We start from the raw sequence: 8,245 nt of genomic DNA on the forward strand, positions 1-8,245 counted from the left end.
GAAGTTTGAACCCAGGGATATTGTTCTTTGCCTTTGTCTCCTATTAGGAGTTTCCAGTGCCTTAACATCTAGAGCTTGATTTTGAAGCTCTAGGGAATGTGAGTACCGTTCTTTACTTTTCAAATATATTTTTTAACCACAGGACTTCACTATATGTGTTTCTCCTTTTTTCCCCGAGGTTCACCTGCTGTTTATTACCATTGTTATTTTTTCTGTACATGCACCTTCAGTACCTTTTGAGGTGCAGGCTCCCTAGCCAAGGCTGCAACAACAAGTTAAGAAGCAGCAGTCTTTAGACTCCTTTTTCCTAACCTTTTCTCCACCTCAGAGGGGTTCAAATTATTTTTCTGGGATGATTGACAAGCCTGATCTTACTTAACCAATCAAGGGCCAAGGTTGAAAAAACAATTGCCTCCTAAGTGTTGCAGGTTGTCATTATTGCAACTTGCATAGCGTCTAACCTCTTATGCCCCTTATTTTCTAATTTTAATGAAAAAAATAGGTGCATCTTAATTTAGATATTTTCCTACTCAATGGCAATAAAACAAAGTGCATCAAAAATCCTAATTCCTAAATTATGCAATAGAACAAGACAAAAAAAAATTGAAAACAGTAAACTACAGCTATTTGATATATGCAGTACAATGACACACACACAATCTGTATATTATTATCGATAGATATATTGCACAGATACCCATCACTCAATTTGTTGACTTATTCATTTTAAGTTTCATAATAAAATGACATATGTTGTGGGAAGTCTGACAGATCTGTGTCTAGGCTTGCCTGGATTAAGATGAAATATAAACCTTATAAAAAGTTAAACATGAAAAAAAGATGATTTAAAATAATGCAGCTATAAATTGTCCATTTGTTTGCTTAGGTATAGTGTTTATTATATACTGAAACTGAGTGCAATCAGAAGAAATGTACAAAATATATAAATGATAAAATATATACAGTTCCATAAAGGAGCAGAACTGTGTGTTATAGGCTCCTTTATGGAACAGCTAATTGTTAGATGAGTTCCAGATATATTGTATGCAGCTGTTTATATTTGTCTCAGTTATAGCTCCATCTGTAGCTCTAACAATGCCAATAGCGCAGAATGAATTTGGGATAAATCCATCCTAAAATATGACCAGCATTCCAATTTAGAAACATTTTTGTTATTATTAATTGCTCAGCTTTTAATTGTTAGATATTCATATTTAACCTGTATGATATTGTAGTTGTTTCCCATGAAACATATGCTTACATTTATTTGAAATACATTATTTTAATTGTATGCTATACACAGCTTGATAAATTTATTGTAAAATGGCGACCTTACAATTTTCTTTAAAATATATTTATGAATCATTATGTGTTTGGAAATTGTAAATGACTAGTAAAGAATGGTTTGCATTGCTCTAAAGTTGGAAAATTAGAACTTGAATTATATGTAGTATCAAACATATATAGGCTCATTCAAGTTTTTTTGATGCATTTAAAAGACTCTCACCTAGATTACAAGTTTTGCACTATAGGGGGTGAGAAACGAACGCAACAAAAGTTGCATTACTTCACCCCCCATAGCGCTGCCATTACAAGTTTTTAAAAAGTTGCCTTGTGCGTGCGATATGGTTGCGTTGAGCACTATACCGCACAAAATACAAGCGCCTTTTTGACGTCCTCGTTAGTGATGTCACGAACTTAAAATTTTCCGTTCACGGACGGCGAATGCGAACTTCTGCAAATGTTCGCACACGGGCGAACCGCCATTGACTTCAATAGGCAGGCGAATTTTAAAACTCACAGGGACTCTTTCTGGCCACAATAGTGATGGAAAAGTTGTTTCAAGGGTACTAACACCTGGACTGTGGCATGCCGGAGGGGGATCCATGGCAAAACTCCCACGTAAAATTACATAGTTGATGCAGAGTCTGGTTTTAATCCATAAAGGGCATAAATCACCTAACATTCCTAAATTGTTTGGAATAACGTGCTTTAAAACATCAGGTATGATGTTGTATCGATCAGGTAGTGTAAGGGTTATGCCCGCTTCACAGTGACAAACCAAACTTCCCGTTTAACGCACCGCAAACAACCACAAACAGTCCATTTGCACAACCGCAAACTCCCATTTGCACAAGGTTGAATACCAAGCTAGCCATGTCCCGTTCCTTGTCCTCACTGATGTCATTGAAGGTCTCTTCCTCCACCCAGCCACGTACAACACCAAGGACGCCTGCTGTGTTTGGTCTTCCACCTCCTCAAAGCCGCCTTCCTCCTCTGACTCCTCTTCTTCAGACTCCTCTCTCTGCGTTGCCTCTCTCTGCATTATTATAAGGTGTTTTAAGTAGTACTATTCCTATCAGTTTAATCCCTGTTCCGTCCCCTATCAGGGGACGTGTATATGGCATGGATTTTAGGAACCGGGAGATGGAAAAAGATGCTTGGTTGGTCCTCCTACTTCAAATTTGGGGCACTGCGCGTGCAATCTACTGTGCTACCAGATATGAGTGGTGTGTTAAGTAGTACTATTCTTATCAGTTTAATCCCTGTTACATCCCCTTTCAGGGGACGTGTATATGGCATGGATTTTAGGAACCGGGAGATGGAAAAAGATGCTTAGTCGGTCCGGCCACGAGATAGATAGATTTGATAGATAGATACATAGATTAGATAGATCAATAGATGCAATAGATACATTTGATAGATACGATAGATAGATTTGATAGATAAATACATAGATTTGATAGATAGATAATATCCCAGACAGAGAATTACAAGACGAGCGGTCTGGGACCCATGGTAAGGTTACTTCCTTTTGCACAATCGAGTACAGGTTGGGGATTGCCTTTTGTGCAAAGAAATTTCGTCCGGGTACCTTCCACTGTGGTGTCCTCTATCAGGGGATGTGTATATGGCATGGATTTTAGGAACCGGGAGATGGAAAAAGATGCTTGGTCGGCCCTCCTACTTCAAATTTGGGGCACTGCGCTTGCAATCGTGGCCGGGCTTTTAGCCGACGGACATTTGGCAGACGGACATTTGGCCGATGGACATTTGGCCAAAACACAAGTGGCTGTCAGATAACAGTCCGGCCACGAGATAGATAGATTTGATAGATAAATAGATAGATTTGATAGATAATTTCCCAGACAGAGAATTACAAGACGTGCGGTCTGGGACCCATGGTAAGGTTCCCAGAGGCAGTTGCCGCGCCAGGGGATGTGTATATGGCATGGATTTTAGGAACCGGGAGATGGAAAAAGATGCTTGGTCGGTCCTCCTACTTCAAATTTGGGGCACTGCGCGTGCAATCTAATGTGCCACCAGATAGGAGTGGTGTGTTAAGTAGTACTATTCCTATCAGTTTAATCCCTGTTACGTGCCTTTTTTTTGGTTTGGTTTTTGAAGCCACAGTGCAGCACCAGAGGCCAGAACAATTTGGCATGTACACATGCCGGAAAAATTAGGTATTGTTGCAGCCCCTGCTGTAGCAGCGGCCAGAAAAATTGATGTTTGTTTCCCAAGCAGAAAGTGCCCTAAAAGATTGTGGCTTGAACCCTAGTTGGTCGCGGATAAGTCACGCAAGTCATCCAGCATTTTTGAAGATAAAATACAGCACCGTGTGGATCATTTTTAGCCCAAGGCAGCTCATCTCATCAGGCCTTTTTTACTCTAATTTATCGCCCAATGTAAGACCCTTCGGGATCCATCCCTCATTCATCTTAATAAAGGTGAGGTAATCTAGACTTTTTTGACCTAGGCGACTTCTCTTCTCAGTGACAATACCTCCTGCTGCACTGAAGGTCCTTTCTGACAGGACACTTAAAGCAGGGCAGGCCAGAAGTTCTATCGCAAATTGGGTTAGCTCAGGCCACAGGTCAAGCCTGCACACCCAGTAGTCAAGGGGTTCATCGCTCCTCAGAGTGTTAATATCTGCAGTTAAGGCGAGATAGTCTGCTAACTGTCGGTGGAGTCGTTCTCTGAGGTTGGACCCCGAAGGGCTGTGGCGATGCATAGGAGTTAAAAAGCTCTGCATGTCCTCCATCAACAACACGTCTGTAAAGCATCCTGTCCTTGCTGGCGTGGTCGTGGGAGTCGGAGGATTACTTTCACCTTTTCCCCTGTTAGATTCCCGTTGTGTTGTGACATCACCCCTATACGCTGTGTAAAGCATACTTTTTAATTTATTTTGGAACTGCTGCATCCTTTCCGACTTGTGCTAATTTGGTAACATTTCAGGCACTTTATGCTTATACCGGGAGTCTAGTAGTATGGACACCCAGTACAGGTCGTTCTCCTTCAGCTTTTTTATACGAGGGTCACTCAACAGGCACAACAGCATGAAAGACCCCATTTGCACAAGGTTGGATTCCGAGCTACTCATGTCCCGTTCCTTGTCCTCAGTGATCTCACTGAAGGTATCTTCTTCCCCCCAGCCACGTACAACACCACGGGTACCAGATAGGTGACAACGAGCACCCTGGGATGCCTGTTGTGGTTGGTCTTCCTCCTCCTCCTCAAAGCCATATTCCAACTCTGACTCCTCTTCCTCACAATCCTCTTCCAGTGTTGCTGCTGGTCCAGCAAGCGATGCTGATAAGGCTGTTTCTGGTGGTGATGGTGACCACAACTCTTCCTCTTCCTCTTCACGCTCATCTACGGCCTGATCCAGCACTCTTCGCAGGGCACGCTCCAGGAAGAAAACAAATGGTATTATGTCGCTGATGGTGCCTTCGGTGCGACTGACTAGGTTTGTCACCTCCTCAAAAGGACGCATGAGCCTACAGGCATTGCGCATGAGCATCCAGTAACGTGGCAAAAAAATTCTCAGCTCCGCAGAGGCTGTCCTAGCACCCCGGTCATACAAATACTCGTTAATAGCTTTTTCTTGTTGGAGCAGGTGGTTGAACATTAGGAGTGTTGAATTCCAATGTGTCGGGCTGTCGCAAATCAAGCGGCTCACTGGCATGTTGTTTCGCCGCTGGATATCGGAAAAGTGCGCCATGGCCGTGTAGGAATGCCTCAAATGGCCACACACCTTCCTGGCCTGCTTCAGGATGTCCTGTAAGCCTGGGTACTTATGCACAAAGCGTTGTATGATCAGATTACACACATGTGCCATGCACGGCACATGTGTCAAGTTGCCCAATTTCAATGCCGCCACCAAATTACTTCCATTGTCAGAAACCACTTTGCCGATCTCTAATTGGTGCGGAGTCAGCCACTGATCCATCTGTGCGTTCAGGGCAAACAGGAGTGCTGGTCCGGTGTTACTCTCTGCTTTCAGGCAAGTCAACCCCAAAACGGCGTGACATTGCCGTATCCGGGATGTGGAATAGTACCTGGGGAGCTGGGGGGGGTGCCGTTGATGTGGAGCAAGACGCAGCAGCAGAAGAGGACTCAGCCGAGGAGGTTATGGAAGAGGATGGAGTAGGAGGAGTAGAGGAGGTGGCAGCAGGCCTGCCTGCTAGTCGTGGCGGTGTCACTAACTCCTCCTCTGCAGAGCCACGCATTCCATGCTTGGCAGCCGTCAGCAGGTTTACCTAATACGCAATGTAGGTGATATACCTGCCCTGACCATGCTTTTCAGACCAGCTATCAGTGGTTATATGGACCCTTGCCCCAACACTGTGTGCCAGACATGCCATTACTTCCTTTCGCACAATCGAGTACAGGTTGGGGATTGCCTTTTGTGCAAAGAAATTTCTGCCGGGTACCTTCCACTGTGGTGTCCCAATAGCTACAAATTTTTTGAATGCCTCAGACTCCACCAGCTTGTAGGGTAAAAGCTGGCGGGCTAAGAGTTCAGACAAGCCAGCTGTCAGACGCCGGGCAAGGGGGTGACTTTGTGACATTGGCTGATTGGCTGGAATGTGTCTGCATACTGTGAGATACAGGGTCAAAGTTTACTCAATGATGACGAATAGGGGGCGGATCGAACATCGCATATGTTTGCCTGCTGCGGCGAACGCGAACAAGCTATGTTCGCCGGGAACTATTCGCCGGCGAACTATTCGCGACATCACTAGTCCTCGTGCATGCTTTCCCCATAGACATCAATGGGGAGAAAGTGTTAGACAAAACCTAACACCTGAGATCACGGAATGAAAAGATGAAAAGCTCCGTAACGCAGCCCCATTGATGTCTATGGGGAAAAAAAGTTACGTTTAAACCTAACACCCTAACATAAACCCCATGTCTAAACACTCCTAATCTGCTGCAATGACATCGCTGCCACCTACATGATGTTATTAACCACTAATCTGCCGCTCCCGATATAGCCGGCCACCAAAATAAATCTATTAACCCCTAATCTGCCGCTCCCAATATCGTGCCACTATAATAAAGTTATTAACCCCTATGCCCCCACAGGCCAACATCGCCCACACTATAATAAATATATTAACCCCTATTCCGCTGCTCCCTGACATCGCCACAACTAAATAAAGTTATTAACCCCTAAACCTCTGGCCTCCCACATCACTACCACTAAATAAACCTATTAACCCCGAAAAAGGCCAGCCCCCCTAAACCTAACTGTAACCCTAAACCTATCCGTAACCCTAAACCTAACACCCCCTAACTTTAACATAATTAAAATAGAGCTAAATTAAAGTTACAATTATTAACTAAATAATAACTATTTAAAACTAAATACATACTTACCTGTGAAATAAAACCTAAGCTAGCTACAATGTAACTAAATGTTATATTGTAGCCAGCTTAGGTTTTATTTCACAGGTAAGTTTGTATTTATTTTAACTAGGTAGACTAGTTAGTAAATAGTTATTAACTATTTACTAACTACCTAGTTAAAATAAATTCAAACTTACCTGTGAAATAAAACCTAAGATGCCTTACACTAAAACCTAACATTACAAAAATAAAAAACCTACCATTACAAAAAATAAAAAACACTAAAATTACAATAAATAAAAAACCTATCATTACAAAAAACAAACAAACAAAATTATCCAAAACAATTCAAATCAGCCAATAGGAATGAAAGCTGCTTAAATCCTATTGGCTGATTTAAACAGCCAATAGAATTTTAGCAGCTCTAATTCCTATTGGCTGATTTAAATGTTTCAGCTAATAGGAATGCAATGGTACCCCCCAGTATAAAAGGGATACCTTGCATTTGACTCCTCAGTGTGTGGCAGACGATCTCATGAAGAGGACCTCCACGTCGGATCAATGGACCTCCGCCTTGGACCTTCGCCTGGACCTCTGCCTCCGCACATTGACCGCTCCACCTCTGCAGGGATGAAGAAGATGCCGGTCCAAGGATGGATGAAGATGGAGCCGCTGGGATGAAGATCGTTCAAGCGGGACTTTAGCAACTGTGAGTACCTAAAGAGGGGTTAGTGTTAGTTTTTTTTAAGGTTTTTTGAAGGTGGTTTTTTTTTTTTTGGATTAGGGTTTGGGCATTTTTTAAAAGAGCTGAATGCCTTTTTAAGGACAAGAAAAATAGCTGAATACCCTTTTAAGGGCAATGCCCATACAAATGCCCTTTTCAGGGCAATGGGTAGAATAGGTTTTTTTTTAGAGTTAGATTTTTTATTTAGGGGTGTTGGTTGGGTGGTGGGTTTTACTGTTGGGGGTCTATTTTTTTCAGGAAAAAAAGCTGATTTCTTTAGGGTAATGCCCTACAAAAGGCCCTTTTAAGGGCTTTTTGTAGTTTATTGCAGGCTAGGGAGTGTTTTTATTTGGGGGGCTTTCTTATTTTGATAGGGCTATTAGATTTGGTGTATTTTTTTTATTTTGGATAATTTTGTTTGTTATTTTTCGTAATTTAGTGTTTGTTATTTTTTGTACTTTAGTATTTTTAATTTTTTGTAATTTAGTATTTTTTTTGTAATTGTATATTTTTTTTTAGTAGGGTTATGTTTTTTTAATGTGTAATTTAATTAATTTAATTGATTTATTTTACTTTTAGTATACTAGTGATGCTTGCTTCATTTATAGTTTAAACTTAGTTTTTTTTTAATTTCACAGGTAAGTTTTTATTTATTTTAAGATAGGGATCTTGTAATTTTAATTTATAGTTAGGGGGTTGTTAGGTTTAGGTGTTAACAGTATAATTTCATTTTTGGCAATGTGGGGGGCTGTCAGTTTAGGGGTTAAAAGGTTTACTTAGTGGTAGTGATATGGGAGGCCAGAGGTTTAGGGGTTAATAACTTTATTTAGTGGCGGAGATGTCGGGGAGCGGCAGAATAGGGGTTAAAATATTTATTATAGTGTG

At 41.7% G+C, this 8,245-nt stretch overlaps 1 long non-coding RNA gene across 1 annotated transcript in view; it reads right to left on the reverse strand.

The window, feature by feature from the left end:
* LOC128648197 (uncharacterized) overlaps positions 1-7,202 on the reverse strand; it is a 136,589-nt gene extending 129,387 nt beyond the window's left edge. Inside the window, exon 1 of the long non-coding RNA XR_008400533.1 lies at positions 7,135-7,202. This is a non-coding gene — a long non-coding RNA (uncharacterized LOC128648197). The remainder of the gene's footprint in view (positions 1-7,134) is intronic.
* Positions 7,203-8,245: the final 1,043 nt, after the last annotated feature.

This window comes from Bombina bombina, chromosome 2, assembly GCF_027579735.1.
Source record: "Bombina bombina isolate aBomBom1 chromosome 2, aBomBom1.pri, whole genome shotgun sequence".
NCBI lineage: Eukaryota > Metazoa > Chordata > Amphibia > Anura > Bombinatoridae > Bombina > Bombina bombina.